The sequence below is a fragment of the Theropithecus gelada genome, chromosome 2 (genome assembly GCF_003255815.1).
Source record: "Theropithecus gelada isolate Dixy chromosome 2, Tgel_1.0, whole genome shotgun sequence".
NCBI classification, from domain to species: Eukaryota; Metazoa; Chordata; class Mammalia; order Primates; family Cercopithecidae; genus Theropithecus; species Theropithecus gelada.
The window spans coordinates 56,841,064-56,852,222 of NC_037669.1; the positions used below are offsets into that span (position 1 = coordinate 56,841,064).

General features: G+C 40.6%; 1 long non-coding RNA gene across 1 annotated transcript in view; it reads left to right on the plus strand.

The window, feature by feature from the left end:
- Positions 1 to 10,694, plus strand: part of LOC112619704 — a 63,515-nt gene extending 52,821 nt beyond the window's left edge. Inside the window, exons 3-4 of the long non-coding RNA XR_003118282.1 lie at positions 8,032 to 8,188; positions 8,677 to 10,694. This is a non-coding gene — a long non-coding RNA (uncharacterized LOC112619704). The remainder of the gene's footprint in view (positions 1 to 8,031; positions 8,189 to 8,676) is intronic.
- Positions 10,695 to 11,159: the final 465 nt, after the last annotated feature.

Consider the following 11,159-nt stretch of genomic DNA (forward strand, 5'->3'; position numbering starts at 1 on the left):
TATCCACTTTCGAAATCTAGGTTTTGAAAATGCAATGAAGGCAGTAAAAAGAACCTTCTTGATATGAAAACATAACCAGAATATTAGAGTTTCCAAGGATAGACATTCCTGAGCCCCTTCAAGGAACAGATGGACTTACATATGGATGAATGAAATGATAGTCTAGGTATAATTAGTGGAAAGGCACAATGACACTCTTATTAGACTGGGGATATGTAGAATTAGAAAAGGCTCCAGACAACCTTCTTTCATTGCCCAAAAATCATTAAAGGAGGTTGGGGCTGGGTGAGTGAGGAGAACTAGCTTCCTAAGATGATTCCATTCCTTATGCCAAGTCACAGCCAGCCATTCTGTAGTTTTGCAAATCTCCCTCCAGAGAGAAGAAGAAGATAATTTTCAAAGCAGCTAAGCCCACGTAACCACTAAAATAGAAATGAAATTAATGGAATAGTTTGTATATTCCCTCTCACACTCATCTACAATAAATCACACAAAGCTGCAGCATTTCTGCATTTATCACACAAATAGTCCCTTTCCTCCTAATGGCCATGTTTCTCTCTTTAAATACAGAGAAATAGATTCACTGCCTAGAGTCTGGGGAAAGCCTGCATTTGCTCATAAACAGCTATCAAAGAACAATGGTTGTGCAGTCCAACTGGCACTTGCTTATTGGACTGTTAGGCTGTGGGAGGATGTTCAAACAAGAGAAGTGCAGAAAAAGACCCAGCCTTCCTTATAGCTTGGGGCCCATCCAGCAATTGGAAGTGTACTATTTCACTGTCAACTTTTTGACAGAAGCCACATCGCAAAGCCATCCCTCTTTTCATCTTTCCCTGCATAACTTACATTGAAAACTGAAAGGATCAGACTACTCAGGGGCTCTTGAAAAAAGTACATTAGTCTAGAAGGAAACAAATGGAAAAGCTCTCCAAGAACAGTAAATATTCTTTGTACTGATGTACTACTTTCATCTGCAATTTAAAAGGGCTTTGTGTTTAAGAAAATGTCACTGTCATTCCCACCAGAGGGCCAAGGTAAACCCAGACACACAGGATGAAAGGACTCTCACTTGTCCTTCTCGGTCTTTAGAGTTTAAACTGCTCCTAGGTTGAAACTAAACAAAGAGAAAGAATCTTGGATTGGAAATCAAGAATAAGATTATTGAAAATGGTGGATATTTCTCCAATTCAGGTGCATATGCTCCCTGGAGGGTCTGGCCTGGTGTGTCTGGTGATATGTGAAATCTCAGGATAAGAAAATCTAGTTCAGGGGAATATCTATTCTACCTGAAGGTTAGCATGTCAAGTAGAAATGTATTTGGCTGCAAGTAACAAAAACAATGGTTTAAACAAATAGGGGCTTTTAATTTGACCACATAATATCTCCAGAATTAGGCAACTGGTGCTTTTAGGGACCTAGATTCCATCTTTTCATTCTCAGCAGCCAGTCTTTAACCATCCTTAGCATATCAGCTTTTGCCCTATTTTTTGTCCTTTTATTCTATGACTTTTATACTTTCGGGGCTCAAGTCTGTGTACAAGGTGGAAAGAAGAGAACAGATTGTTGAGTAGTGCTTGCTGTCTCCATCCATCCCCTTTTTAAGGAAAGCAAAAACTTTCCAGAATCCTCTCCATAAAAATTCCATTTCACTTTCAGTTTCCAGAATTAGATCATATTTTATTCTTAGTTGTAGGGACCATTACACATCAGAAGTCAGAATTTTCAAAAAAAGAAAAAGAAAGAAAGAAAAAGAAAGAAGGAAAGAAGGAAAGAAGGAAAGAAGGAAAGAAAGAAAGAAAGAAAGAAAGAAAGAAAGAAAGAAAGAAAGAAAGAAAGAGAAAAAGAAAGAAAGGGAGAGAGAGAGAGAGAGAGAAATCAAAATTGCCTCAATGGGCTTAGGACACTGATGACCCTGTATCTGGGGCTTATATCACATTGCCATCTTTAACAAAATTAGGGCTCTTTCAACAAGAATAAAACGTCTATTTGCTACTCAATTAATGGGGTTAGCACCAGTGAATAATTGGGAATATTTTTAAAGCACTGAAACACAGTAGTATACATAGCATGTCAAAATGCAAAATTTGCATACATTTTACAACAATATTTGAAACAATTGCATGCTTTCAACATGCCACTGCAAACCCATCTTTGTGATAACTGATCTCCCTCAGCCCTTGCCCTCGTCTGACCCACTTCCCGCCCAGTAACATGGTAATCTTTGAAAGGCACCCTCTGAATATGTTGCTCCCTTGCTTAAAATCCTTCAATACCATTTCAGCAGGGCGGGAATAAAGTCTAAAGTTTTCCTGTTACTTTCAAAATCCCTCCGAGTTTAGCATCAGACTTCTCTCCAGCTGCATTTCTTACTACTTCTCCTCCTCACTTTTGAAGCTACCATTGCTCAATTTTTCAACAGCACCAAGCTCTCTTGCCATTGAATCTGGTGCATGCTGCACCCTCTGTCTGCATCACTCTGCTCCAGCTTCCTGAAATTCGTCTCCCCTGGCTAACTCCCTGCCATCTTTCCAGCTGTTACTTCCTCTGGGAAGCCTTCTTTGATGCCCCTAACAACATCTGATGCTCCTACTTTATGCTCTTCAATACCCTCTCATTGCATTTAGAGTTCTTTATCAATGTTGCTGACATTTCTCAGAATATGCAACTCTTCCATCTTCCCCATCTTGTTCACTATTTTTGCCTCCACACCTAGCATATTGCCTGGTACTCACTAGGTGTTCCATAAATATCTTGATTTTTAATTGATTTCTAGTTGCTTGAAGTTTGTTGAAATAATCCCAACTTACTTACTTACTTACTTACTTACAGCACACTAACTATACAGGCGAAGCTCTATTGTTTCTTAAAGAGTTTAAATAAACAGATAAACCTAGAAATGAAGAAAGGAACATAGGGTATCAGAAGCAGAGAGAAATTTGACCAGGGTCAAATGTGGCAGAGGTGCCCCCATCATTAGAAGATTTAGTGGAGGATAAACATTTTATCCCAGTCACTCCTATAAAAACTGCCTTTCTTTTTTATAAGCAAGGCTTTTATTTTGCTCGTGACTTGTTTTGCAAAGAGCCCTGTCATCTCATATTTAAGGATTTGTTGTTGTTTGGTTTTGTCTTCCTCCAGGTTTACAAGTGAGGCTGTGAGGCCTAGAGTACTCATTTTTGTGGTGTTTCTTCTCTAAATTCTCTGACCCTTTTTTTTTGTGAGCCTTGTTAGCATCTCTCTCAGGCAGGCTGGAACCATGTAGAAGGAAAGGTGGCACCTGAGAGTTCCCAGGTACCATGCTTGTTATTGATACTTCCAGATTCATGGTTCATGTTTCAGAAGGAGGACAGGCAGAGAAAGGATCATCTGAGCTCTCTGATCCAGCCATATCTGAACCCAGAAGCTCCTCTGGACTTCCCAGGTTTATGAGTCAGCAAATGTCCTTTCTGCTACAGCTCTTTTAAATTGAGATTTTTGTCATTTACAAATAAATAGTGAATACAGGATTTGAAATGAGAAATGTAATAGTTGATTGACTTGATGTCTCATGTCAACCCCTGTGGCTCTTGGTGGGAGAAGTTATTCCCACCCAAACCACTGAAGACTCCAGTATAAGAAAATGGAGAAAGAATGTCAGGAGACAAAAGCAAATAAAGCCAAGGTGTCTACTTTGTCCATGTGACATTGATACCAAAGGAGGGAAGGGAAGTGCTGGGAAGGAAAGGGCTTGGTCCCTGGCAAGGACTCCACACCCTGCCTGTACCCACAGACCCAGGTGAGGATGGGCACTCCTGCCTTCATGCTCAAATGTTGCATTTCCCAAGACTACCCTGGCCTGCCATGCCCCCATCCTGCACCTATCATACCTATAAAAACCCTGAGTCCCTAGCAGGCAGACCCACAAGTCACTGGACATTGAGAGGAACACATCAGTGGGAGAAGACACAAGTGGCTGAATATTGAAAGGACGTCTAGGGGAACACGCTGGCAGAAGAGCACAGGACGGATGTCAGCAGGCCACCAACTGACAGAACAATGTGGACTTTGACTGGGGTAGTCAGAGGAGAGCCCAGGACACTCAGTGGTCTGATTCCAGGGGAAAACCACCTTCCCACTCCATCTCCCTTCTGGCTCCCACATCTGTTGAGAGCTACTTACACTCAATAAAACCTTGCACTCATTCTCCAAGCCCACGTGTGATCCAATTCTTCTGGTACACCAAAGCAAGAAACTCCAGGATACAGAAAGCCCTCTGTCCTTGCGATAAGGCAGAAGGTCTAATTGAGCTGACTAGTGCAAGCTGCCTACAAACGGCTAAACTAAAAGAGTACCCCATAACACACGCCCACTAGGGCTTCAGCTGTAAACATTCACCCCTATTCATTGCTGTGGGCTTGGAGCCCCACAACCTTCCCGTCTGCATGCTCCCCTAGAGGTTTGAGCAGTGGGGCACATAAGAAGCTAGCCACTTCCTGTCACGTGCCTTGAGAAGGGAACAGGGGAAACTTTCCCATTTCAACATGTCTCTTTGTCACTGCAGCTTCAGCTAAATTCATAAAATTGCTTTTATTTCTGAGACCTGGAACTTTCTTTGGGACAGTGGAAGTGGACAACTTTCTGAAAATTAATTTTCCAAATGTTCGTTTGCTAAGGCTAGTTCACTGATAGCCAATTTGTGAAAAGCCAATTGTGAGCTTTAATTTAAACTCCAAAGTAAATAAAATAAATCAGAATTACCCAAAATATAACATATAATAAATCAAGATTAAAGAAAAATGTCCATATTAATACTCAGAATTATTTTTCTGAATGTTATATTTGATACCCAAAGATGAACATTTCAGTTAAGTTGGTTAAGTCTTTTTAAATGTTTACAAAATTACTACAAGCAAATTTGGTATATTTGGCCAATTGATCATTCAGTGACTAAGCTTCTTCCCTTGGCCAAAACCTGAAGTAGTTGACTGCAACCACTGATGTTCTTCACAGGCTTATTTGAAACACTTGAATTTATACCAATAAGCAGGGTTTTTTTTGTCGATAGGGCAAGAGGTCCAATGCAAGTAGAAAAAAAAAAGTGAAGACAAAGGACGACACCTCCCATAGGGAAAGGTCTGTACAGGTCACAGATATTCAACACTGCCTTCCCCTCACCCCACTTGCCAAGTCTCTGATCTGATATAAGCTGCCACATTTTTGAGATAATTTCCGTCTTTTATAAACACTCTGTTGTGGTTAAAGGGTCTGTTTTCCAGTACTGATTCAGTCTTTTACTGACAGTGAATTCGTGTAAGTCAGAAGAAGCTGTTACGCTGTAATAAGGAATCCCTCCCCAAGTCTCAACAGCTTAATGCAACCATGTTTTGTTTCTTGTTCATGTTCCATGCCCGATGTAACTGTCATCACTTTACAGATCCTATATGATCTATATTAACATACAGCTATACTACCTGAACCACTGGCTGCTTTGGTCAGCTCAGCAGAGGAAGAGGGGGCACAGAAAATCAAACAAAGGCTCTTAAATACTTCCACCTGAAAGTGATAGTTTTCATCCACTCACATTCCACTGGCCGAAGCACATCATGAGGTTACACTGCACTTCAAGTGGGCAGGGGATTGTAGTCCTCTTTGTCCCTGATTAGAAGAGAAATGAATGTTGGCAAACATTGGTATTACAAAACACAGAAAATTAATTGTTCTGTGTCTCTGTTAACTCATCTGTAAAATGAGGATGATAATATCCATGTCATAGAGCTATTTATGAAATGGAGAATGAATATACAAAGCCTAGCATTATACTTGATAGTCACAAAACAATAAAATTAACTATTATTATTATTAGAATTAATATTTATCTTTAGGATAGATGATTACATTGAGTAGCATCACTCTAGGTCTTTCAAAAAGTATTTCATATATAAGATCAGATTAATTTTATTTGGAATAAGTTGCATAATCACTAAATTTGTTTCTTCTTTTCTGTAAATGACATCACCTACCCATTTACTCAAGCTAGAAATTTTGGCACTATCCTTGATGCCCCTCTTTCCTCACCTCCCTAATTCAATCAATTCACCAAGTCCTGTGAATTCCGCTTTATGAATAATTTTGCACTCCACTGCTCTCACCTATTCCACATTACCATCATTGTTATGTACTGAATTTTTGTGTTCCTTCCCATGTGTTGAAGCCCTAACTTCCAATCTGACAGGGAGAAATGGGGTTTTTTCAGGGGGAAATGGGACCTTTGCGAGATAACTAGATTTATATGAGGTCACAAGGGTGGAGTAACCATGACTGGATTAATGTCCTAATAAAAAGAAAAAGATACACCAGAGCTCTCTATCCTCTATGTAAGGACACAGTAAGAAGGTGGCCAAATGCAAGTCAGGAAGGGAGCCCTCACCAGAACCTGAGCAGTCTGGCACTCTTGGGCTTCCAGCCTCCAGAACTCTGAGAAATAAATGTCTGCTTGTTGAGACACCCATTCTGTAGTGTTTTGTTGTGGCAGGCCAACCTGATCAAGGACAATCGTTTTTTCCATAGACTACAGCAACTCCCAACTGGTTACCCCAGTATTCATTCTGCTCTTCTCCAACTTTTATTCACATAGGAGCCATAGTGATTTTTTTTAGCTTAGACATTAAGCTTCTTTTTGGATGATATCCTTTAATAGTTTCTCATTTTATTTTTTACCAAGGCCTACAAAGCTCTCTATGGGTATAAGCAAGCATTCTGCATAAAGTGACATTCTAGTTCCCCAGGGATGAGGCAGTCATCCATATCAGATTCCCTACCTTGAATTTCTACAACTACTTTTATTATTTCTTAAAGAGAAGATGGGTTGGTGGACAGGTAGAAGTAAGAGGAAAGAGAAGGCTTAGGGAATCCCATCAAATATTTCCTGCTCCTTTTTATCTCCTGAGTACCTTCCTAATGAAGAAGTGGTTCAAACAGTCTCTAGTTAGGTGTTTGAATCTGAAAGAAGAAATGACAATGTCTTTCATTTTGTGCTTCAATTTCCATTCATTTTTAGTGGCTTCTCAAAGGATTAAGGTGAGAAGGTTAAATGGGGCTCAGAAAAAAAGCATTGAAATTATTTAGTAATGTCTGCCACTGGAGAGAAAATAGTGAAGAGTGACTGGTTTTGTCACCATCATCTGAACCCTCCAACCTGGATGATAGCCTTTCTCGGACATAGGAGGAATCATCTTCTTTGAAGAGCTTTCTCTCAAAAACCATTAGAAATACTAGTGACCACTACTTTCTGAGAGTGTCAAAAGGTTTAAATGCTGATAAAGCTTAAAGAAAGTGCATCATAATGCTAGACAGGTGTGACATTCATTCCCTGTCTTGTAATTTGCTTTCACTGATGGAAATTTTTATTTCTCTCTTATGTGGAAGAAGAGTAACAACAATGTTGTGGTTCAAACAGAACTTTTTTTTTTTTTTTTTGAGACAGAGTCTGGCTCTGTCGCCCAAGCTGGAGTGCAGTGGTGCAACCTCGGCTCACTGCAAGCTCCGCCTCCTGGGTTCACGACATTCTCCTGCCTCAGTCTCCCAAGTAGCTGGGACTACGGCCCCCACCACGACGCCTGGCTAATTTGTTTTTGTATTTTTAGTAGAGGCGGGGTTTCACCGTGTTAGCCAGGATGGTCTCGATCTCCTGACCTCGTGATCCACCCACCTCGGCCTCCCAAAGTGCTGGGATTACAGGCGTGAGCCACCGAGCCACCGTACCCAGCCCAAACAGAACCTTGTTATTCAAAGGTCTTATGGTGTGATGGGTAAAAGCTTGGGAAATGCCTGTGGGAAATTAGCAGCACAACTTGCTTACTCACTTTCAGCCTATTAAAATTTTCCTGAAACTTATAAATTGAAAGATGTTTTGTTCCCAAGAGTCTGCTTGTATGTTGCTTCAGTTTTTAGAAATAATTCAAGAAAGTAAGCACAGGACCTGGGAAGTCTGCAGAAAAGTTTCAACTAAGATGACAAACTCAGTTAACTTTATTATTTTGTTTCCTTACAAAGCCCACGGATCATACCACACTTTTCTTTCTGCAAAACAGTTGAGAATTACCAGTAATTGGGACTGTTTACATTCAATGCCATCCTGACAGAAGCAGCTTTATTATATTGCAGAGGGATAATTAATATATGATGGGGATTAAAGATTGCATCACAGCAGGTAAGCCTCTTGTCTGATATGTCATTTCACTGATTACAAAGGAATGCAAATTATATAAACAGAAATAATGTTTTTCTCTTATGCTAATTTTAGCCTAGCCCACCTGTGCATTTTTGATTAACTGGAGAAAGGTGAAAAATATTAGGTTTGCTAAGGTCGATTTCTGCCTTGTCAGCCCACCTCATCTGATATTAAATGCAGTTATATCTTATTTAGACTCCGTTTTTAACCTTTTTTTAATTCCTGAAAAGATAAAATTCAAGCAAATTACTCATATGAGCTATGAGATTTAGGAGACGTGACATGATTTGGATAAGGTAAAAGGCTTGTCTTTCTTGACAAATTGTACAAATTAGAGCAATATTCTTGGCTATTTGACTATCGTGATATTGTCGTGTCTTAGGCTTGTGCTTGTTTGCAACAGATCTTTAATACCTAATATTGTTAATTGTACACCATATCAATACTCTCCTTTGCCTCTATCACAGGCCAAGGCAAGATGTAATAAACATTAATAATTTTAGATTTATTTCCACTGTAGCAAGAATGGGAAAAAAGTGTCATCTGAAATGCCATTTTCAAGCAATTGCAGTGATTTCCTGGAACCCTACATAACAAGTCCAGATTCAGTGGGAAAGACTGTGAGGATCCATTAGCAATGCTTACGATGAGCAAGTCTTGTGATGGGGTTACCCTCCTTGCATTAGAATTTGCAGTCTTCTCTTAGGCCATTAGCCTTTGAGAGCAAAAACTATATGTATCTCATTTTTGTAGCCCCAGTGCCAGGCACACAGTAGCTGCTCCAAAAGCAAAGGAGTCTGAGTCAGGCTGCTTGGGTTTAATGACTGTCCTTGTCGCTTACTAGCTGAGTGAACTCTTCATGTTTATAACTTAACTGTGGTTCAGTTTCCTTCTCTACAGAAAAGGCATGAGTTCCTCATTCATAGGGTTATAATAAGGGTTAAATAAAGTCATGCATATCCAAAGCTTAGCATACTGCCTGAGACATAGTAAATACTTGAGGAATGCAGGTATAAATTAACATAGGAATGAATAACTTTGCAAGGAAACAGAGAGAAGGATCCTAAACAGTCCTGCTGGTGTATGCATTTATGATTCAAAAATCCTCAATTGTTAAAATTTGGGTCAGAAACGTATTATTCCAGGTTGTTGGTAAATGTGAGGGCCCTTCTGGGTTTGGAGGTAGAACAATAAACTGAGAGGCCAAAGGAGCTGCAAATAAAAATTGACTTCTCTGGGAAAATGATTTTCACATTTATACCTACCTGCCTTTTGTCCTCCCATGCATTTCTCCAGATGTGGTACCAATGTGATACAACTGTTGTTTATTCCTTCTTTGACAATAGCAAGGTAGTATGAACCTGCCAGTGAGGGCTTCAAATATAGCTCCAGAGACATTCACCACTACTGCCTGCCTCCATGGTTTCCCATTCCCTTTCACAAATAAAACATGGCCTCATGCTTCATTCTGAGCTTGTATTTTACATACATCATTTGGATCTTCTCTGCAAAACAATGAAGTGGGCATGGTAATCTTCCTTTACAAATAGAGAAACTGAGGCCTAAGATGAGGAGCAATTTCCCCGTAAAAATCCTTTATTGTCAAGGTCCAAATGGCTGATGATTCATGCTACAGACATCCCAAAACAGCTGGTAGGCAGAGCTCTGGGCATTCCAAATGGAAACGTGGAACAGACACAGATCACCTGGCCACACAGACCTCAGCTCTAAAGACAGACAACTACTTATCTGTTAAAGTTTCCTGTGCACTAATTTTTAAAATCTAGAGATAGATATTAAGTAGGTTAAGTGACATCTTAAATTAGCCCATGGACATTTGAGAACAGAATCATTTCTAGGATCTTGATTCTGAGATTCACTGTTGGGCTTAAGTCACTGCTTCTGTGATGGTTGGTTTTGGGTGTGAACTTGACTGCATTAAGGGATACTTATCTGGGAAAGCATTATTTACTCTCCATGCTTCAGTAGATACTGAGCCCTTCCCTCTTCTGCCGAAAGGGAAACCCAGGTGATTTGGCGTTTGATTAGAAATAATTGGGCTGCCCCAGGTGTGTCGGTGAGGGTGCTTCTGAGGGAAACTGGGACTAAATGAAGAAGATCTGCCCTCCATATGAGCAGGCACGATCCAACCAGCTGGGGGCCCCAAATAGAACAAAAAGGCAGATAAAGGGCAAAGTCTCCCTGGAGAAGAGCCCAGCCTGTAGACAGACATCAGAACTCCAGGTTCTCCAGCCTTTGGGCTCCAGGACTCACACCAAGGCGCCACCGGGCTCTCTGACCTTCAGCTTTGGACTGAGAATTACACCATAGAATGCCATGGTTCTGAAGCCTTCAAACTCAGACTGAGCCACGCTACAGGCTTTCCAGGTTGTCCAGCATGCAGAAGGTCTGTTGTGGGACTTCTCAGCCTCCATAAGCAAGTAAGACAATTACCTCTAATAAATCCTTTTTCATATATCTCTCTATACATCTGTAGCTTCTGTCTCTAGGGAGAACCCTAACTAAAACCCATTCTCAAAGGTAACATGCATAAGAATTGCCCAGAGCAGGGGGATGGAGTCTTGCTAACATGCACATTGATTTAGAAGAGGTAGGGCCTAGGATTTTCTGTAGTTCTGAAACACTTCCAGGTGATGTTGATGCTGATGGACAAGGAGCACACTATCAGTTTTCAGTCAGGCTTCCACAAAGTGCTTTCTGCGGGTGCCTTGCATCAGAATATGCACACATGAAGAGAGTCTGCCTTGGTTAGTGGGTCTCAGGTGGGTCTGGAGAGACGAGGGGAAACTGCCTGTTTAAATGCATTCAGGTGATTCAGCTACATATTAACAAAGCATTGTGCCATTAATGAAAGTGTTTTCCAAACTTGCTCCATCATTAGAACCACCTGCTGGTTAAAAGGCACTGATTTCCCAGGCTTTCCCCCTTA